The following is a 23799-nucleotide window of genomic DNA, read 5'->3' on the forward strand; positions in this document are numbered from 1 at the left end:
CACCCCTTCTGATACCTGAAGAGCGGTGGCTTCCACCTCCTGCACTGCGGGTATCACTGCACATGGTCAGGGCAATGGGACAAAAGGAATCACTCTGGCTCTTCAGGCACCAAGATGAGGAAAATCAACGTCAGGGCCCAAAGGATGGAACTGCTGGGGACAAAAGGTTACTACACATTAACAATCGGTCTTCACAGAAACAATAAATAGATGTTAGAGAATGGAAGAGAGATGACATCTCTTGACCCTAGCTGACAAATCTTTTTCAAGTAGACTCAGAGGACAGGACTTCATTTTCCTTGCACTTATCAATAGCCAAGGCAAGAAAATGAATTGAACAGCACTGAGCAACTTTTATTAAGCTCATATCTTCTATGGGCCAAGCACTAGTTTAGGCACGAAGCAAAGTTTTGAACAAGTCAGACTTTACATTCCAGTGAGGAGAGCCAAAAAGTAAACATAAACAAGTACACAAATACATTAATAAGAAAATACTCAGTGGTTATAAGTGCTATAATAAACAAAAACAATTAATTAGTTAATTAATACAATTGTGGTTAAGGGGCTATTTTAATTGTATGGTCAGGAGAGGCCTTTTGAACTAAGTGATGCTCGAGCTGAAAATTAATGACAAGGAGAAGCCAGCCAGGCAGAGATCTGGGGAAGGGAATTTTAGGCAGAAGGAACAAATGGGGGACAGACTCTAAAGCAAGAACTACTTTGATGTGTTGGAGAAATGAAGAACGGAGTGACAGGGATTCAGTGAGCAAGAAAATGGGCGGCATGAGATGAGATTCTGGACAGACAATGTTGGGCTGTGTGGACTAGAGATGATTTTGGATGACTTCCAAGTGCGATGATAAGCCAGTAGAAGGTTTTCAGAGGAGTGACATGACCTATTGCAGTTTTCATAAGATCATGCTGGTAGCTCTGCAGGGAGGGAAGTGTATAGGAACAAGAGTAGAAACAGAAATTAGTTAACAGGCTAACAAACTTTCAGAAAAGGATAATGACTTGACTAGGGTGGTAGGAGTAAGACCTAAATAAATAAATAAATAAATAAATAAATAAAGAGATTGGCATGTGGGCAAAAGAGAGAAAGTGCGTTCTAGGATTGCAATTATTTGCTGAGATGGAAGAAATATATTTAGATATCGTGCTAATCAAGCATCTAGTTGGATATTGGAATTTTGGAATACCTTTCAGATCTCCAAGTAGATGTAAGTCGTCAGTCTGAATATGGAGTATCGGGGAAAAGTCAGTCTTGAGATATTAATTTGGGAACCATTGGCATACAGAGATATTTAAATAAAAACCCCCAAAACATTGTGTCTAGTTCAGCTCAACTGTATCTACCCCAAATCAACACTTGGGAAACTAAGTATAGTAAGTGCTATGGATAAAGAGATCAGAAAGACATAACCCCAGAGGGAGAAGCAGACCAAAATACGATTGTTAGAATGCAATGGTAAAACAGAGGTAGGTATAAATATAAAGGAAACTATTATGGAATAAGTAATGATGCCTGGATAGCAGAGGCAAGAGGCAAGTCATTTGATAGGAACAATTTTCTTGTGAGCTTCTTGTTTTTAATATGGGTGCTTACTTAGAGACCAAGAAAGTAGATGGGATTGGATGTAGAAGTGTTATATGAACAAAGGAAAATTCCATTTTTAACTGCTTTTTGATCTTGGAGAAGGAAATGATCACTCTAGGACTTAACATTCTCCTCTGTGAAAAGAGTAGTTTGAGTTTGAGAGGTAGTTTTCTGCCTCAAGGAAATAGTAAGATAAGTAATCAAGATCCATAAGTTATTTTTTAATCTATTTAAAGGTTATATCATATTATCATACATATTTAAATATATTGTTGGTAGGCAGAATTTTAAGATGACCCAAGTTTTCTGACCCCTTGTGTAATCACTTATTTTTGTAAGTATAAATATATATAAAAAGCTAGTAGAAGTAAAATATTTGGCCTTGATAAGATTATACAGTTTGCCAAAAATATCAAATTCTTAGTTTTAATTTTAGTTATATCAACTTAGTGAAGCAAAATCATTAACATCTTGTTGAACACAAGTTCTAATTGATTGTGGTTAATAAAGAAGAAAAAGAAAAAAACAAAAATAATTAATGGCAAATTAATGCAATTTCATGGACAAAATATTTCCAACCATAGAGTACATTGGGAGAAAGTGATAAAAAGCATATTTGGTGGTGCACTTTTCATGCTTTTCTGGCTGGATGAATAATAGAGTCAATGTCAGCTCTAATTGGTATGCTCGTATAAGTTGATGACTTTTTCTTTTCTCTTTTAGCTACACTAACTGCTCGACTTCTTTATCATCTATTTATACTCTTGTAAAATTAAAAAAAATTGTTTTCTGGAAATTAATTTCTTATGAAATTCTTAATATGAAGCAATGCAATTCTTGTAAGTCACTCTGTAATCTACAACATTGGCTAAGTAGTCCTGGAATGTCCTTAACTTTTTTCATCTTACTTGGTTAAACCATTTATTCCCAGAGAATTATTTATTAACCTCAGAAGCAGGTCAGAACAATGTTTTGTATTTCTGTAGTATTTATTTTCAGAATTGTATTTTAAAGAATCAACTTAGTGATATGTAAACTGACTCCATGAAGTGGATACAAGAAGACATTACACTTTTATAAAAATAGAGGCTAAGGTGGGTGGGTGGCCATGAGATACTTCTGGGCCTTTGGGCATAGGGGGCCCAGGCCTACATTATTGAAGGTGAGTGATGCTTGGCCACAGATATCAGTTAACATATAGGCTAAATCCATATTTAAGAAATCAACAAAGCAGGGTCACCAAAATTTTTTATAATAAGGATATGTTTTTGACATATATTGTTTAAAGTATGTAAATAGATATTTAAAAAAATATCAGTTCTTTGTTGAACTTCTTTAAGGTGATTTAAGATTTTGTATTGCTTAGTTTTAAATTACTTATGGTGAGGAGGCACCATGTTCTTTTCACTGCTAAGAGTATTCAAAGGTTTACATTTGACTTTAAACATCATGATGGTCTAGATACATGCCATGCGTTGGCCTCCTTTTCCTGACTGGGTTGGTTTCAGGATTGTTTGTAATGCTGAGGAGTTGAATGCATTTAGTCGGATGCATTCAACTGCTCATGTGCCAAATCCACTGTGTGATATTTCCACTGTGCTCATGTGCCAAATCCACTGTGTGATATTTCCACGTCTCTCCAAGACCACCTAGGAGAAAGACCAAAAGTCTTCACATGGAGAATATAGTCACAGAATGATCATGTGTTGATTTAATCTGCATGGAGCTACCATAAAGTTGGAATGTATAATAGAAGTCTGAGACTAAATAAGAAATGCATTGGAGTAATACTCTAAAACAAAGGAACAGGTAAAAGGACAATCAGTCCCTCCTTCAGGTGCGGTTTTGTCTAGCCCTTATTTTGGGGCTTCCCAAGGACTTTAGTGGTGGGAGTATGTCTCTCTGACTTATGCTGGATTCAGTAACCTGCTGTCTGGTGCTGAATATATTCTGCCTTGTCAGTCATACTGAGCTAGTGATTCTTATGGGGAGCAAATGAGTTGTCCCAAGGTACACGCAAAGCTACGGATAAAACAAGACAACTATGCCTTTTAAAATCTCAAGTCACTTTTTATACTGTTGAAATTTTCCCTGGCTACTTTATCCACTGCTATTATAGTCCCTAACTTTCCAGGACCATTAAACTTATGTTGTAAACATATGTTTTCATGTTTAGTCAAAAATGCTTAAGAATATTTAGGAATTCGTGTGTTTCCAGAAAATGTGTTCATTTTCTTCCTGACTATTCTATATATTAAAATTTTAGTGGTAAATGAAAAGTTGCCAACTTCTTAAACCATACAAGAATCCATTTCCCGTACTAGTCAGTGATGTATGAATAATGTCTGATGTAAGACTTGCCTTTGGTGTAACTTTGATCACCCAATTCAAAAATTTATATATGATTGAAGAAGATCCAGTAAAGCCAAAGATTAAAATTTATGTGGTTAAGTTTTCAGAGTTAATAATGAAAAAATTAATTTTGTCATAATCTTTTGGCTAATATGATCAACAAGGAGGTATATTTAAGCCATTTTTCTTTTTCACTGATACTTCCTACATAAATCCCTGAATTAAAAAAGTAATATTTATATGAAATTTGTTTTTTTTTTTATGACATGCATAATACATTTGTGTTTTGTTTTAACAACTTAACAATTTAAATGACTTTATAATGAATATCAATTATACTTTGAGGACTATTTATTTGGGTTTTTAGGTTATTCACTCCTATGCAAAATGGCTCCAGGCTACCATGGTTTTTAAAAATTTTGGGTCAGTATTTGGCAAGTTTTCAGAAGTCATTTTTATTGTCTTGAAGACAACTGGCTCTAGCAACCTGTCCCAATCATCAATTTTATTGCTTTGATTCTTCTAGAGGCTATGAAACCATATCACTTGGCTTGTTAAGTGTCCCTGAAGTGCATTATTCTTGTAAATAAATAGGCTTAGAGTTAGCTACTGAGAATTTCTCTTAGAATGCACAGATGAGATTGCCAGTTACTTTGTCTTTTATTTTCAGAGATCCGTTCGATTTACTTCTGGTTTCTCTGTTCTGTTCCAGATGATTGAGTTCACCCAAGGCCTGCCTGCCTGATAATTTGGTAGGTATAGCATGGTGCAGTGGTGAGGCCAGGAGCTCTGGAGCAGATCTCAGTTGAAATTCAGGCTCTGTCATCATCCTGCTGTGTGACATCGGGCAAGTTATTTTACCTCCCAAACTTTAGTTTCATCAGCAAGTTATTTTACCTCCCAAACTTTAGTTTCATCAGCTAGAGAATGAAAATAAACACTCCCCAGAATTATCGTGAGGATAAAATGAGGTGTGTGGTATGATAATAGCTAATATTTATAGAGCATTTATTATGTGCCAGGTATGTAGTTAGCACTCAGAAATGATAACTCGTTTAGACGTACCTGGCTTTGTGCCCTGACTAGTTGGACCTTACACAATTAATCCACTGACATCCTCATACTCTTATTTTCAAATGCCATAGAAAATGACAAGAAGGTAGAAAGGAATGAATCAGAAAGAATCTGCTATGTATAGCCACTGGGTTCATTTTACTTACACTGTATTATCTAATTATCTTAGCAAGCCTTTGAAATAGGACTTATTATCCTCATTGTACAAGTGAAAAAAATAAAGTCCCAGAGAGGTTATTTTATACTTTTCTACATGTTTTATACTTTTCTACAATAAAGCAGAAATATAAATAGAACAAATATAGTACAATTGAAAACTTAATTCTATAAGAGTAAATTAGAATATTGACATTAATGATCTAATAAATTCCTTCTTAACAAATAAATGATTAATCACATTTTTCCTTTTATAGGGTTAAAATAATAAAGTTTAAACAATCTTTTTCCACACATTAAAAATAGAGATGTCAAATTCATTTTATTCTGCTTAATACAGATGTGCTCATAGATCCTTGCATGAGTAAAAGCCCAATTACTTCGTTTCAATCATAGTACATACTGAGGCTTGTTTTTGCTGCTGAAACTGTTCTTTGGTTTAGAAACTTTCCCCTAGGTCATTTAGAAGTATTCCCAGAAAAGATGAAAATGCCAAAAACCTGGTCAAGTATTGCACCAAGAATGGAAAGAATCCAGGATCAGGAATGTATATTTATCTGGTCAGAAGAATAGAGGTTATTCGAATGCCATGGACTCAGTGTTTGTCACTTTGTTTCATAGTTTACAATTTCTCCCTCATTCCCTTACTAACTTCGTGTACTATATGGACAATCATCCTACCTTTCTCTCTCTTCTTTTTTTATTTGATTTTTAAAATTTTTATTTATTTATTTTTTTATGGTGACATTGGTTAACGAAATTCAGTAAGTTTCAGCTGTACATTTTAACAGTAAGGCATATATATTTACATTGTGTGTTCACCATCCATAGTTAGATTTCTTTTTGTCACCACATATTTGACCCCTTTTACCCCATTTACCTTCCCCCTCCTCCCTCACTTTTACCCTCTGGTAATGACTAGTCTATTGTCTGTGTCCATGAGTCTCTGCTTATTTGTCCTGTTCACCTACCTTTCTCTTATTTTCAATTTTATTACTTATTCTCAGAAGGAAAGGCACTTGAGAAAAATTTCTTTGACAGCTCCACCTTTTCAAAGGAAGGTACAAATTAGATGTAGTAAATTTGTAATACTATTTCCATCATTAAAAAATATATCATTCAGGCATTGGTCTGCTCAATCACCTTGAATCAGAACAACTCCATCTGGTTTATTTAGTTTTTGAGAGCTCACACTTCAAAGAAAGGCAAGGGTTATATCCGCTGACAATTGTGCAAGCCTGCACAAGCAACAAAAAAAAAAAAAAAAAAAAAACCTTTCCAGTCCCCTGCAGTGTTCAGTATGTGTATCCTGAAGCACCAGAGATCTGAAGACTTCTGTTGTGGTTTGCTGACTCCCAACAGGCTTTATTCTGCAGGCTTGACTCAGGAGAAAGAATCTCACTAGCTTCAAGTGAAATTGTGCCCAAGTAAAGATTACTAATAAAAATATCATGGAATTTGCTCTGGTGGTACTTTTGGTCTTAAAATTCTGTGTGTGTGTGTGTGTGTGTGTGTGTGTGTGTGTGTGTTTGCACATTTACTCATTTATATGTATTTTAACTTCAACATCCATATTCAACTTAATCTTTTAGAATTCTTAATAGCTCTAATTTCAGACAAGATTTGGGGTAGCAACTCTTCACGTGCAATTGGCTTAAGTTTCCATTGATATACATGTAGACTTCCTAAGGTCAGATTTGGTTCTTAATTCATGGTAAAATAACAGAGGGTCAGTATAATTTATGCATTATCACTGCAAAGAGATGAGAATTTTGAATAGAAATATAAATCACCAATTTTTAATTTCATCTATAATTTTTACTCTACCTACTTTCCAAATAACTCCAATTTATTTCTAGCCCTGCATTGGTTATATAACTGCTGTTTGCTTTGGGCACTGCATCTATAATATAGTGATAATAATTGCCACCCATGTCAGTTCACAGTGATATTTTAAAACTAATGAATAGAGGCCTACATGAGCCCCAAGCTCTTTGAAATACAACAGCTCTATAGTTTACAATTATATTCAACAGGGCCAAAAGTTACACTAGATCTAGTTAAACGAGATGCAGTTTTATAAAAGCTTGCTAAATAAGAAGGTATTCATAAGTTATGTAATTAAAAATTCTTTTAAAATGAATGGAATATACATCATATATATATGAGTACAAAAAAGAAGAAATACACCTAAACTATTAAAAAATTTATTAAGAAATACTTTCATTGAAAAGCTCAGAAAAGAAATATAATGAATACTCCATACAAGTTAAAATTGACAATGGTTATCAGCATTGGTGGTATTGTGAGTGATTTTATTTTCTTCTATATAGCTTTCCTATATATTTCAAGTTTCCTAAAATGAATATGCAGTTCTCCCCAAAATCAAGAAAATAATGTCAATAAATATCTTAATAAAAACTAATGGAACAGGGGGAAATTACTCGGATAGAATGGAAATGTTAGAGCTTTTAGAAAAAATTCCTTTGAACTCTTAAAGAGTGAGTTTGAGGTCCTACGTGAATGAAATAAATGAGATGGTTAAATTCAATGCCAGTCCTATAGTACTTGGATTTAAATCCAGTTACCATAGGAAGAACAACTCAAGAGAAAACCTATAACTTAAGGAAAATATTCAGTCTTTGTCCATATCCAAATCTTTTTATTTATCCACAAGTTTATATGCAGTGTCAGTTGTTAGACCTAGTCTTATCTTTCAACTTAGCACACTATAAGCGTTCATAAATTTAATGTATCAAAAATACAAAAGAAAAAAAGATTCTGATGGGTAAGTTATCCTTACTCCCCATCACTCCCATCAACAGTGGATGTCTTTGAGTTCTTCTCATACCCTGCAAGCTCTCTCACCTTGAAGTCTTCTCACATTTCATTCCATCTTCTTAGAACATTACCCGCTTTCCCTCACCAGGCTAATTCCTACTCATATGTTAGATAATTCTTTGGCTTCACCTCTTCCACAAATCATATCTTGGTCCCCAAGCCAAGTCTGATGGCCATCTATGTGCTTCTGTGACCATACGTTTTCACTCTTAAGAGCACATTTGTCTTATCTATCACCTCTGGTCAGAAAGCCACTTGAGGGCTAAATCCTTTGTGCCTGGCACACAGTCAGTGTGACTCACTAGATAAGGACTGCTGTGACTTCCCTGTTCCACAACTATTCCAGTCTACTGGTTTTGGGACGAAAGAGGAAGCCCTTGGTCATGACCACTGTCATCTGCCTGTGTTTTTTGCCCAGAAAAAAACTGGTAAAAAGAGGAAGAAACATTTAAGATTTGTTACAAGGGAATTTTAACTTAACTTGTTGCATAATGTATTTAGCAAATTTGTTATTCATAAAAGAATACTTTGGCCTGGTCCTAGAGAAGTGACTACATACTGAGAGGAATTTTAAAATAAAAAAGATGAAAAAGATTTTTCCCCCTCTGACTATTGTAAGTCTCAAAGGCAAACATTTGTGTTAGTTCTACACATGTTACATCAAAGTTAATATGATTTGTTCTTCTTTGAAAAATACTCTGCATCTGTAAACCATTGCCTTGTGTCTGGCTCTTTTGTTATATTGGATGAGATCCTTGAATGCTTTGTGTCTCCATTTTTCTAACTGTAGAATGGGGCTAATTTTACTGTCCATAGTGACTAATGTTGGGGAAAAGTTTGTGCTATGATATAGATGTTAGCTGGCTATTAAAGTGGAGAAAATTAGTTTCGTATTGTATTTGATTGTCAGAGTACTCTTTAACCAAAGGAATGATATCTTTAACTACTTCTTTCTCTATATAGACTCATATTTCCCTTCCTCGAACTCCAGTTAAAATGATCAAATTGATGAAAACCATGGTATTGTTGAAAGGTGGTTCCATTAACACAGGAAAATGGAAGACATCAAACACACATTCCTCATTCCCTAACTTTTCCATATCATGACTTGGAAACTATGAATAGATGTGTTAACAATGAGTTAGGATAAAGTAAGGATAAAGTTAAGATAAAGTAAGCAGTTACTTAAACCAGTCTGGCCTCATCATTCTAGGCTGAGTCTGCATGTCAATCTCTGAAGGACTCTTGATTTCTCTCATTATCTAGACATTGCCGATGATGAGGAGGAGCTACACTTTACAGGGTGGGGGCATCACCAGATAAAGAGAGAACAAAGAAGAGTTCTAGAAAAAGTGAGCCTCGAAGTCCTCATTTTGCTCTATAGTTACTCCTTAGCAATCAGAAGGTGGGAAGGTGACCTGTGGGTAGTGGGCTGGGAAGGAAGTGCACAGCCTATGGAGGTAAGGAAGTCAAGAGAGAGATGAGAAATATTTATTATATGATTTTATTTTCTAGTTTTATTGATATATACTTGATATATAACATTGTATAAGTTTAAGGTATACAATGTAATACTGTGATATGTATATATATATTGTGAAATGGCTATCAGGATAAGTTTAGTTAACATCCATCAATCCGCACAAACTTCCAGTTATAAGATAAATAAGTTCCAGGGCTATAATGTACATCATGAGGAAGTGACCTGTTTTAAGTCAAGGTTGGTAAAACAGTGAAGTCAAAGGGGATTGTTCAAATGTTTTTTTTTTTTTTTTTGGTTTATTACTATTATTTTTTTATTAAACTGTGACAAATATGTACTGGCTCTGAATTGAATCTTCTACATCGTGAGAGAGGCATACGCAAAACAAAGACTAAAGTCTCCTCCAAGGGAAACACATAAACCATATTTTAAATCATTCTCATTTCCCAAGAACTCTAATGCCCCAATCCAATAAAACCTATACTCTTAATCTTTTTTTTTTAAAGCAAGAATCTGACATCAGATGTCTGCACATTCTATAATCCTAAGTCCAACCGCCCCAGATAATGAGGACCTAATTGAGGCTCTTTCATCAAGTTAGCCACTATCCATCGTGCTTGTCCCATGTTAGCTCAGGCACTTAGAAATACATACGTGCTGTAGCGCTTCCTTACTCTGATCAGTCCATAGTAAGCCTCTGGCTAGCCAAGACAGAAAAGTTTGCGTAAAGAAGCAGAATATTATTCAAAAGGCCAAGAGCCACATTTGGACACAGGGATATGCAATCATGCAAAAAAGTGATTCCAAGGTCAGGCAGCACAAACAACTATTAATAATAAAGGATCTATTATGAAATAATAATGACATATTTCTATTCTTCAGCCGTATGATTCAAATCCTGTAATATTTCAAATAAATAGTGATAAATAGGCCCAAGGTGACCTCAAGTCTTCTGAGAGGAAAGATGTTCTATGTTAATATTCAATTGAGAAGAGAGGTAACTAAATACTGGGAGCCATTGAGTATGGCCATCTGGATAACAGAGCAGCCTGATATTTCAGGACAAATTCTATACATATTTCTGCTGTAAAGAAAGGAAAGGAAAAATAAAAACTTTTGATCGTGTGCTTCTTCTTCTTCTTTTTTTTTTTTTTGGCTGTTAGTAATGAAAAATTATTATTAGGATGAATCTCTTTCTCTATCAACCATTTGTGAAAGTAAAGCAAATGGAAAAATCCCAGCTTGTCATTAGATCTGAGATGTGAGTACAACATAAATCTCCAAGGCTAAGGGTCTTGGTAATGCAAATATTTGACTGGAGTGTGGGCTGTCCAGCACCTGGCATGAACTAGATTTCTGTGTGAATAGAGGTGTCTTTCAGGAAATCTGGGAGCTCCATGTGCAACCTCACTAGGCCATTAGGGGCTCACCTCTTAGACTCATTTTTCTGGCCTGACTTTGTTCTAGCTCCAGAACCAGGACTGTGATGGTTTTTCCTTAACCTCCTGATCCTGATCTCCTGTTTCAGTGATCCAAGTTACGGAATCCAGTTCTCGTCCCTGTGTTTTTGACTTTATTTTCTCTTAACAGCTTCTTGTTCTCTTTGGTTTGGCTTACAAGCTAGAAACTGATTTCAAATCTTATTAACTTTGTCAAACTATTTGTTAAGCCGAAAATGTTTCTTCTAGGAGATAAGGAAAATGCTAGAATGTGAATTGAATGCATGCCAGGATATAAGAATGGAATTAGGTCCAATGCATAGCCATGCTTCTGTGGATTAGAAGACCCAAAATCTGGTATAGATTGTTTAAATGTTGACTTCTAAAAGCAAACAAGATTTCTATAGTTTATGAATCCCATGATTTTTTTTTTATAACTTTCTGAAAGTTTTAAGAGATATCTCTAGGATATACACTATCTATGCCCTTCCCAAACTAGACTCAACCATAAGTGAATTATTGGCCAAAGTCCTCTGATTCCTCTAGGTCTGAGGAGTCATTATTTCTCTCTTTATTTAGGAGTCTGTGATAGAGAAAAGGTGATTTGTTCACCATTTGTTTCCTGTTCCTCAGCATATAGAGAAATTATATTTCCTAACCTTCCTTGCAGTAAATTTGGGAACCATATTTCTGAGTTTCTTTTTTTTCTAAATTCCTTTCCTTTTTCCTTCCCTCCCTTCCTTCCTTCCTTCCTTCCTTCCTTCCTTCCTTCCTTCCTTCCTTCCTTCTTTCCTTCCATTGTTTGGGTCAGTGATAGAAATTGAATGAGAATTATAATGTCCTAGTATCACTTCATAAAATTTTAAAATTATGGCTGTTAATTTCAAGGCAAGATTGAAACACAATGAAAAAACATATTGTTTACTAAGATAAATTATTTGCATCACACTTTTGTTTACTTAGTCTACAGGACCAGGCTTTCTGTAGGCTACACAGTTTCCTTCCTGATGGTCAGAATTCCAACTGGTGGCAGGAAGAATGATGGCAAAACTGTCTTCATTATGTAGGCTGATCTGGAAAAACTAGGAAAATTTGTTTTCTCCACCTCAAAGAAATATTAGTATGTAATTTTATGGGATTTTCTTATTAAAAAGTGATTTCAAATGCATTATATCAGTTAATTTTAGCACAATCTTATAAGGTAAAATTGCCAGTCTATGAATAAAGCATAGAGTAGACACTTCCCTAATGTCATTTAATTTACAAGGGTAGGATAGTTTAGAAAATAAGTTTTCTGACTCCATCTCCAGTGTTGTGTGTGTGTTTGTGTAGTTGTTGTTGTTGTTGTTTGTAATATGTGATAAATGCCCCTTGTAGTAAGCAGGGAATGAAAAGATAGTATTAAAAAGGAAATAATCATGTATAATCCCCTGGCCATTGACTAATGAATGTTACCATTTTCTATTATTTTTCTAGTCTTATCCTGATGTATATATTGTAAATATTATATATTATGCATACATAATAGTTGATAGCATATCATTTATACCATTTTGTGTTCTTTTTTGCACTTAACATTGTAAGAAAAACAGTTATTCTTGTCATTAAAACTTCTTGCAAACATAGCGTATAATGGCTGCATGATGTTTCAGCATATGCTTCTATGATAATTGAATTAATCCCTTCTCTATTCTCAGGCATTGTTATTAAATTTTTAGGTCTCAGAAGTATTTAATAATGCTGCAGAAGTATTTCTGTACAAAAATATTTTTCTGTATTTTACATTATTTTCCTAGGATAGATTTTTAGTAGTGGAATTATAGAAAAAGAACAAATGCGTACATGTCATCTTTACTATATGAATTCCTTTCTCAGCTTCTGGAAATTATCACACCACCAGTAAACAACAACAGACCAACTCAGAAATAAAGTCACAGGCTTGAATGAATGATAAGTTCCACCTCATTCTGGATTGGGCTGTTAAAGTGCCAGTTCAGAGAAATGAGTTTACCAACCATAATGGTTGGCCATGGTAACCTATTTCCAAAGAACTGTAATTGAAATTTAATGTGACTAATCCTCATAACATCCCTGTGCTCTAAGTGGGAATTGTTATTTTGCTGAGAAAGAAAACGCCAAACAATGTATTTACTGTACTCTGCCTTGGGTCCTTCAGATTTACTCACACAAGTGGTGTGCGCATTGAGAAAGAACTAGGGTAACTAGATGGATTTTCCTCCCCAGTGTTGGATCAAAACAACCAGGCCAAGATAAAAGACTACATTCGAGGTCAAATGGGTATATTTCTGCTGTTTAACATTCCACAATGAGACAGAGAATGAGTTAAAAAGAGAAGATAACACCTCTCTGCAACAAAGCTAGATTGTTTAAATGGGTTAAATCACCAGAACGAAGTTACAAAACACTCTGTCGTGTCCTATATTGATAAAAATCTGCACTTTTGTCTCTCATTTTCCTGCCCTTTGTAGTGGCACACAACTAATATGATATTTCTTTCTTAGTTTTTGGGAGTCTGTATAATATATAATTTAAAGGAAATCTAAATATTTAAAATAGCTGTTTGCTGGATCATTGGGTAAATCAAGAGGTTTCTGAGTGAGAGTAATTTTTTACTCAAAGATATTTATAACCTCAATAAGAGTCAGTATCATTGCTTGATTTATTTGAATAAATAAATCTAGAAATTTAGAAAATTCAGTTAGAAAGACATGGTTGTTTATAAATGAGCCAATTCTCATACCAAAATGTAAAGCCATGACTTTGAAAAATTCTGTGCTATTATTATGAACATATTTATTTAGGTTTGCATGTAATCTATGTCCTCTTGGATAGATTCCTATATCTAAGCATATAGCACCATCAGGTAGAGGTGTTTTTCTCAGTTAAGGGTGAACTTTAAATCAGATTTAATTAATTTGGAGGAACATTTTTTTAAATCTCTCTTTCTCTTTGTGTGTATGTGAGTATCCCTTTATTTAAAGAAAGCTGAGAAATTATGTGTTAATCAACAAGTAAATTAAAAACAATTTCTATATAATAGGCTCTTAAAGAAAGCAAATTTCTGGCTTTGTTTTAGCTCCTTGTTCACCATTTTTTATTTTTCATGTATTCTCAATTATGATCCTGATAAATATGTTAAACAGAATATTTCTTTTAACTCACTAAAATTGTTTTATAGTAACAAGCCTTTACATGTAACATATAAAGCCAAGGCTTTTAAACCAACCTAGGCTGGTAAGATTGTCTTTCTCAGGCCAATTAGCTAATCAGAAGAGAAGGTAATTTATTTTGTACATAACAGAAATTATAGGTACCTTTAAGAACTTCGTCATGGCTATCTTTTTCTAATAGCAGGGAATAACTTTCTATTCTCCTCAGAAAAGACTGAATTTCCTTTTTACACATGGCTTTCTTTTTACACGGTTCACCCCTGAACTAGCTAACAAGCAGTATCTTTTCTGGCTGATTAAGCAAGAGTTAGAAATTAGTTTTGACAAAAAACATACTATTTGTATCTCTTTCAGAAGTGAACCTTAAAAAAGAATATTTTAGAATCTATAATACACATTTCTAGTGATCCAAACTGCTTCTTTTTCCTGGATTTGTCAGAGAAAATTTCCTGTTTTTGGATGAATTTTGATGGATGAGTATGAACTGAGTAGGTGTGGGTGCGTGTGGGGGAGGGAGGAGTAAGGGAGAGGGTTCACGTTCGAGAAGTGGAATGGAGTGGCCAGAGGATTTTGAGGCCTGAAGGACCTGTGTGATCAAGGGCCTGGGTAGAAGAGTTACAAAACAGCATGAAAGAATTTGGTCTGACTACAGGATACAAAATTTGGGGATGGGGCATGAAAAATCGGGATGGATGGATCTCATTCTGAATGATATTTGATTCTGGAGTAAGAAAGCAAGACCTGATTTGATGGCAATTGGCCACCAATATCTACTACTAATAAAACTGCTGTTTTATGAAGATTGGTTAAAATAAGGAAAGAGTGAAAGTGAGTCCTATGGCTCTGACCAACTTTGTTTTATATCCTTCCAACTGCTGACATATTCCACTTTCTGTTTTTCTTTTTTGGTAATAGCATATGTTTAAATAGGAAATTTAATATATGCTGTCTAATACAATAATTCTATTATATTGAGTAGCATTCTCTACTTATTTAGTATGTGTTTTGTAGTTATGAAGAGATATTCTATTATTTTTTACTCTCAGCAAAGCCAAACCCTTTGTAGACCCTCAAGAAATACCTCTTGAATAAAATGGAATAAATGAGATTTTTTTACCCTTCTAATATAATAAAGGCAAGTTCTTGACTTGTTTTTGGTGTATTGTAGATTCATTCATACCCGTGACTTTTATAAATTGTGGAGACTTTTCAGTTGTTTTTGAGTAACAATGGTTTTCTGAGTATGAATCCATTTATACATGTGCTTAGCTGTGAAAGATTAATTAATAATTATATGTCCCCTTACTCCAGGTAGGATAGGGTAAATATATCTTTGCTGAAATAGAAATTTCAGATGCAAATTATATTTTCCACCCTGTAAAGGGGCACCATCTAATTTTTTCCTCTAGTAATGTAACTTTGAATAACATAATCACCTCATTTTTATATAAAATGCATTATTTATTACTAACTTATCCACTTTACCAAATTTACTTATTCTTAAGTGTTTTGTTGATGGGATTCAAACACATGCAAACACACATGCAATCAGATTTAATACCAGGAGAGGAAATTTTAGCTATCGGTATAATTCCTAGGAGTTTCCTTATGCAGGGGATTATTAAGGGAAGGGGTAGTTTAAGGACAGACCCTAGGACCCTTGTAGATTTCTAGAAGTTGTTTTTCAGCCTGCTGTTTATTACTTTGCTTACCCAAGTTAATTATAGCACTCGTCCTGTGTCTATCTGGATAGACCCAAGTTTTTATAAGGGCTGGTCCATGCACACTTGACTGGGAAAGGAAAGAAAGCATCCTTTTTATTGCCACCAGTGCTTGTCTTGTAAGAGATAGGAAACTCAAAGTTAAACTCGAAATCTGCACCTCCACATTGGTCACTTTGTTAATCTGCCCAAATTTTGAGGTTCAATCTGCCTTAATGTGCACCATTAATTCAGCCCATCAGTTAACCATAAGCCCTTTAATAATAGCCCACAGGAATTCCCTGGTAGACACAACTTTCTGGCTTGTTTGGAAATTATACAAGGCCTCCACATAGAAATGGTTGGGACTGTCAACAGACATGCTCTTTTTACCTAGTTTGAGGAAGAAAAAAGGCTGCTTCTATGCCAGTTTATAACAGTCTTGCTTCCATTTCAGCTATATCAGCGGATCTCAATCCTGGCTGCAAATTAGTCACCCAGGGAACTTTCAAAAATATGAAATGTTTAAGCCTCATCTTAGATTCATAGAGAGTAAAGCTAATGCATCTGAATTTTAAAAAATCTCGCTAGGATTCTAAAGGTTAGCCAGGATTGAAAACCGCTGAGTGTGGGGCCAAGAAGATACCCTCCTCTGACAAAGGACATAGGTGAAACTTTCAACTCTACAGTGGTGGGCTGAGATGTTGACTAAGACTAGACTTTTATGCTTACCTTTAGAGTCAGAAAGAGGTTTGCTTCCATCTACCTCCAGCCAAGAGTCAACTTATCAAAGAGCTCTTTCCTTTCCTTTTATGCTGCCTAATGAAATGTAACCTGGCCCAAAGTAGCATAGGTTAACCAGACTTGGGAGAGGGAAGGCTTGGAGATCAGCTCATGATGATAGTGGAGCATCCAGACCAATAATTGGTTTCATAACTCATTGTGTGACATTGGGAAAATCATCGAATCTTCCTAGACCCCTTTTCTTTGCAGGTAAGTAGATAAGAGGTAATAACCCCATGCTTACTTTTCAGGGCTATTGGGAACATCACATGAAACTGTACTTGAAAGCACTTTTAAAACTTTAAAGTTTCACACTTCAAAGAAGTTATTATTCCCACTCTTGTAAATGAGTTATTTCAAAGTGTCTTAAGTGTGTTCTTTCCATGGACCAAACACTGGAACATAATATTTTAATATCTGCAGATGAAACATAAATAGATATGTAGTTCATATTTTGTATCATATTTTCCTTTATCTGTTATCATTTATCCTGATAGTAAAATGTCCACAAAATCTAGCTATAAGGAACAATTAAGTAAAAAGAAAAGCTAATTTGTTTATTCTAATGTTTCAAAGCTAGAACAGAGAAAACTTGAAGGATTATCACAAATGTTATTAAATTTTATTGTCCATGACTAAGTGTTAGGTATCATGCAGTACAAGCTTAATTTGAACTTTAAGAGATTACAAACTAAAAATAATCTAAAGTTTGCAAATAAATGATACATATTTGAAACCTAAAATGAACCAAAATTGTCACCTAAAATAGAGTACTTATGAAGTGAAATTGTTCTAAGAGAGTGCTATGGTGAAAAATTCTAGACGAACATATTGAGAAAAAAAATAGGCAGCTACTTTCAATCTTTGCTTTGCTTTATCATAGTAGTGATGAAGATGGATGAATTATGAATTACAGTGACACTTTGATTAACAAATTCTTTGGCAGGGAAGCTCTTCAGTAAATTAAACAACAAAACCCCAAATGAACTAAAAATCTTCAAGAATCACATGAAACAGAACAGTTTGATTTTGTAGCTAAAGGGAAAAAATTTTACATGAGCATCTTCTCAATACATATGCATGTTGAAGATAACTCAAGGCATGTAAAGTCTTGAAAGTTCACAGTCTCTTTTTTCTTACAGCTCCCTGATCACTCCCAGCATTGGAATCCCTCTCTTTCTGCCTTCAGCTAGTAACCTCTTATCTGCCATCACACTTAGAAAATGACTTGTTGTGCATGACTAAAAAGTATTCACAGAAAATATTACCTCAACCAATAGCTGCTTAATCTATTATTATAATACATTATTAGTATATTGTTAACATATGAAAGAGTGAAAGTGAGTCCTATGGCTCTGACCAACTTTGTTTTATATCCTTCCAACTGCTGACATATTCCACTTTCTGTTTTTCTTTTTTGGTAATAGCATATGTTTAAATAGGAAATTTAATATATGCTGTCTAATACAATAATTCTATTATATTGAGTAGCATTCTCTACTTATTTAGTATGTGTTTTGTAGTTATGAAGAGATATTCTATTATTTTTTACTCTCAGCAAAGCCAAACCCTTTGTAGACCCTCAAGAAATACCTCTTGAATAAAATGGAATAAATGAGATTTTTTTACCCTTCTAATATAATAAAGGCAAGTTCTTGACTTGTTTTTGGTGTATTGTAGATTCATTCATACCCGTGACTTTTATAAATTGTGGAGACTTTTCAGTTATTTTTGAGTAACAATGGTTTTCTGAGTATGAATCCATTTATACATGTGCTTAGCTGTGAAAGATTAATTAATAATTATATGTCCCCTTACTCCAGGTAGGATAGGGTAAATATATCTTTGCTGAAATAGAAATTTCAGATGCAAATTATATTTTCCACCCTGTAAAGGGGCACCATCTAATTTTTTCCTCTAGTAATGTAACTTTGAATAACATAATCACCTCATTTTTATATAAAATGCATTATTTATTACTAACTTATCCACTTTACCAAATTTACTTATTCTTAAGTGTTTTGTTGATGGGATTCAAACACATGCAAACACACATGCAATCAGATTTAATACCAGGAGAGGAAATTTTAGCTATCGGTATAATTCCTAGGAGTTTCCTTATGCAGGGGATTATTAAGGGAAGGGGTAGTTTAAGGACAGACCCTAGGACCCTTGTAGATTTCTAGAAGTTGTTTTTCAGCCTGCTGTTTATTACTTTGCTTACCCAAGTTAATTATAGCACTCGTCCTGTGTCTATCTGGATAGACCCAAGTTTTTATAAGGGCTGGTCCATGCACACTTGACTGGGAAAGGAAAGAAAGCATCCTTTTTATTGCCACCAGTGCTTGTCTTGTAAGAGATAGGAAACTCAAAGTTAAACTCGAAATCTGCACCTCCACATTGGTCACTTTGTTAATCTGCCCAAATTTTGAGGTTCAATCTGCCTTAATGTGCACCATTAATTCAGCCCATCAGTTAACCATAAGCCCTTTAATAATAGCCCACAGGAATTCCCTGGTAGACACAACTTTCTGGCTTGTTTGGAAATTATACAAGGCCTCCACATAGAAATGGTTGGGACTGTCAACAGACATGCTCTTTTTACCTAGTTTGAGGAAGAAAAAAGGCTGCTTCTATGCCAGTTTATAACAGTCTTGCTTCCATTTCAGCTATATCAGCGGATCTCAATCCTGGCTGCAAATTAGTCACCCAGGGAACTTTCAAAAATATGAAATGTTTAAGCCTCATCTTAGATTCATAGAGAGTAAAGCTAATGCATCTGAATTTTAAAAAATCTCGCTAGGATTCTAAAGGTTAGCCAGGATTGAAAACCGCTGAGTGTGGGGCCAAGAAGATACCCTCCTCTGACAAAGGACATAGGTGAAACTTTCAACTCTACAGTGGTGGGCTGAGATGTTGACTAAGACTAGACTTTTATGCTTACCTTTAGAGTCAGAAAGAGGTTTGCTTCCATCTACCTCCAGCCAAGAGTCAACTTATCAAAGAGCTCTTTCCTTTCCTTTTATGCTGCCTAATGAAATGTAACCTGGCCCAAAGTAGCATAGGTTAACCAGACTTGGGAGAGGGAAGGCTTGGAGATCAGCTCATGATGATAGTGGAGCATCCAGACCAATAATTGGTTTCATAACTCATTGTGTGACATTGGGAAAATCATCGAATCTTCCTAGACCCCTTTTCTTTGCAGGTAAGTAGATAAGAGGTAATAACCCCATGCTTACTTTTCAGGGCTATTGGGAACATCACATGAAACTGTACTTGAAAGCACTTTTAAAACTTTAAAGTTTCACACTTCAAAGAAGTTATTATTCCCACTCTTGTAAATGAGTTATTTCAAAGTGTCTTAAGTGTGTTCTTTCCATGGACCAAACACTGGAACATAATATTTTAATATCTGCAGATGAAACATAAATAGATATGTAGTTCATATTTTGTATCATATTTTCCTTTATCTGTTATCATTTATCCTGATAGTAAAATGTCCACAAAATCTAGCTATAAGGAACAATTAAGTAAAAAGAAAAGCTAATTTGTTTATTCTAATGTTTCAAAGCTAGAACAGAGAAAACTTGAAGGATTATCACAAATGTTATTAAATTTTATTGTCCATGACTAAGTGTTAGGTATCATGCAGTACAAGCTTAATTTGAACTTTAAGAGATTACAAACTAAAAATAATCTAAAGTTTGCAAATAAATGATACATATTTGAAACCTAAAATTAACCAAAATTGTCACCTAAAATAGAGTACTTATGAAGTGAAATTGTTCTAAGAGAGTGCTATGGTGAAAAATTCTAGACGAACATATTGAGAAAAAAAATAGGCAGCTACTTTCAATCTTTGCTTTGCTTTATCATAGTAGTGATGAAGATGGATGAATTATGAATTACAGTGACACTTTGATTAACAAATTCTTTGGCAGGGAAGCTCTTCGGTAAATTAAACAACAAAACCCCAAATGAACTAAAAATCTTCAAGAATCACATGAAACAGAACAGTTTGATTTTGTAGCTAAAGGGAAAAAATTTTACATGAGCATCTTCTCAATAAATATGCATGTTGAAGATAACTCAAGGCATGTAAAGTCTTGAAAGTTCACAGCCTCTTTTTTCTTACAGCTCCCTGATCACTCCCAGCATTGGAATCCCTCTCTTTCTGCCTTCAGCTAGTAACCTCTTATCTGCCATCACACTTAGAAAATGACTTGTTGTGCATGACTAAAAAGTATTCACAGAAAATATTACCTCAACCAATAGCTGCTTAATCTATTATTATAATACATTATTAGTATATTGTTAACATATTAATATAACAACATTAATCTAACTGTAGATCCATAGGCTTTTCTATTAGTTGAAGCTATTGTTTAGGCACCAGCAAGCAGTAAGTGAGTAGTCACTTGAGGACAATTTGCTTGCATTAGTGGATGTGAGTATAAGGAGCTGGAGAATAGGGCATAGGAAGAAGAGAAGAGTCAAAAAACAACCCTGAGTTTCTTCATGTCTAACCTCAACTCCTGGCCGGCTGGATGCCACTGACCAGGTTGTAGGAGGCCTTGTCTTAGAGTTGTTTGGAGGAGAGGGGAACAGGGCATCTAAAGCACTCACCATGGGGATCCAAAAGAACCCAAACTCATGATTCTCAAAATTTCTGGACTATAACTTCAGGGTTTCTAATTTATAGGTCCTGCCTTGGACCAGAGAACTTGTATTTCTAACAAATTCTCAAGTGACGCTGAAGGAAAACACGTTGAGAACCACTACTTTAAGCTTACCTTCTGTGACTAAGTCTTGCCTTCTATTTTATCAATGAGTTACCTGGGATCCAAGATATAAATGATGCCGAAGACCCTGATGAAAATCTAGGGTTCCTAAATCCCAAGTCAGTTATTTTTCCCACTGAATTCTCTACCATTGTATAATGAAACCATACATTCTGTTCTATCACTTCAAATATCCAAATATACATTTTTTGTTTCAATGTTTTTCCTACAATGACCACAGTCTGCATCAATACACTCCCTATATAATCCATAGTATCCACACTTTTGCTTTACACAACTTTTGTTTCTGACCTACAAGAGTTCCACACTTTCTATTAATGAAATCTATTAGTAAATCTCCCCCTAATTCTAAAACCTTACTAACCGAACTTTTCAGAAGAGACATAACTAATATTCAAGTCTAATTTGAATTTCGTGTCTTTTTAAACATTTGTTGCTATTGTAATAACAAAACAGCAAACAGGAGGAAGAAAATAAAAAGAAACTAGAGACCCTGGATGATGCACCAAGTAGATAGATGGCTCTTGAAAAAGCACCATGGATCATTGTACTTGAAGCAACTCTCCAGTATGAATTTGATTGACATGTTTTCATATTTCTCATCAGTTGAATCATTAGCTCTCTGAAAATAATTTTTCATTAATTTGGTCAATTTTGATTGAGGACCTCCTGGTAGCAGGCACTGGAATACATTGGTGGATAAAAAGGACACTATACTGCCTTTATTATTTCACATTTTGGTGAGTTTAATCAATTGTTGGAACCACATGCATTTTACCAAGTTTTTCTAATTGAGATCTGTTAGATTGCTTGGATTTTCAGTTGGTTTTCTTAGTAAAGGCAGGTAACTGACAAGACAGATCAATTCTATTTTAGATTAACTGAGATTAATTTTTCTTGCAACAGGCTTAGTAACCATTTATTAGGCTATAGACATCCATAAGTCTGTTCTTTCCATAGAAAATACACAGTTGATGAAATAGACAAAATGTATACACTTAAAATAAAGCAACAAGGACAACAAAACTCTTATGATTCATTTAAGATGAGCTTTTCTTTTCCGAAAGAAGCTTCTTGAAAAAAGTGACACTAATACTTAAAGGAAGTTGAGAAAAAGTAAGCAGGTAAAGAATCGTAATTGTAAAGTTCTCATTCCTGTGTTCTTTAGATCTGGCAAATGGAGCTGTCCAGGATATATTTAGCATCAAAATGTGAATGGAGTACCTGTGTTATCTTACAGTGAGCTATTAAGTTAGGTTACTCATGCCGAAAACATAACCATATTTTAACTTTTTAACCACTAGACTATTCTTGTTCTTTAGTACCCAGCTTATAAAAAATTTGCTTGGCTAGGTGGCTATTAAACTTTTCTAAATGTTTTTCTTTAAATAAACAATTTGAATAAGTTGTTCTAAAGTCTGCCATTTTGCAACATTCAAGAAGAACATTTTTTTATTGTTGTTATTGTTTAGATTTTTTCACACAATGTGTTTGGAGGAGGATGCTAAAAGGAAAAAATCATTTCTTCGGTTACTGAAATTACTCTCATTTCGAAGACATTTTGGTAAACAAGGCAGCTCACTATGCCATCGACCAGCTTTACGGCATATACTCAGAAAGGCTAGGTTTGTATTCTTTACAGATTCAGTGATGTGAAAGCTCCAGCGAATACGAGCAGACACGGAACAGAGCTTCGATTCTAGGGTCTCTGGTGAGCAGTATGGGTACTGTCTATAAAATACAGGGCTGAGATCGCTGCTAGAGGAGGAATTGCATTATAATTGGATCCCAGGAGTTTTATTAACAGTGAGATGGGAGGGGAGTTGAGAGCATCATCTGGGTGCCTGAGCAACGAGTCATGCAAACACCCTGCTATATGGGATCCACAGACAGAAAAACTGTTCTCAAGGGCTCAGTGGCCCTTATATGGTGGCACCATGATCAGGACTATCAAAGCAAATGCTTCTCTAAGCTGTAAACTTGCTGGTGCATCAAGGAAGGTTCCAGTTTCTCTGAATATAAAATGCTTGAAAGTAAGCCAGGCTTGAGCCGGCTAGAAGATAACTAATTCTATTTTTCCTACATTCCATATCCTTCCAGGGAAGACAAACTATGTTTGTCCGTCTTATCTTTTGTGTATATGCAAGAAATGTGATTAGATGAACTAAAGTTGTCCACAGCAGCTATAGTTTAGATTTTAAAGCAACAACTTTACCAAAGTGGAGTCTATGTCCAAAGAAATTGTTCCCTTTTAGGATGAGAAAGATAATCTTTGGACTAATCCTCTTGCTCCTTCTCAGACCCCCTTTCCTATCTATTCTTCATTTCTTCACTTAACTAGAAAAAAATGGTAGAAAACTTTGGACCCCCAGAGAAGTGCC

General features: G+C 34.8%; 1 long non-coding RNA gene across 2 annotated transcripts in view; it reads right to left on the minus strand.

Annotated features, from left to right (window-relative positions):
• The window catches only part of LOC111737163, a 140651-nt gene continuing 116852 nt past the window's right edge, over positions 1-23799 (minus strand). Inside the window, exon 3 of one of the 2 annotated variants that reach the window (XR_002779371.1) lies at positions 1-150. This is a non-coding gene — a long non-coding RNA (uncharacterized LOC111737163). Of the gene's footprint in view, positions 154-23799 lie in introns of both variants that reach the window. The other variant, XR_002779370.1, reaches the window with a different exon arrangement.

This window comes from Pteropus vampyrus, unplaced genomic scaffold, assembly GCF_000151845.1.
Source record: "Pteropus vampyrus isolate Shadow unplaced genomic scaffold, Pvam_2.0 Scaffold24, whole genome shotgun sequence".
NCBI lineage: Eukaryota > Metazoa > Chordata > Mammalia > Chiroptera > Pteropodidae > Pteropus > Pteropus vampyrus.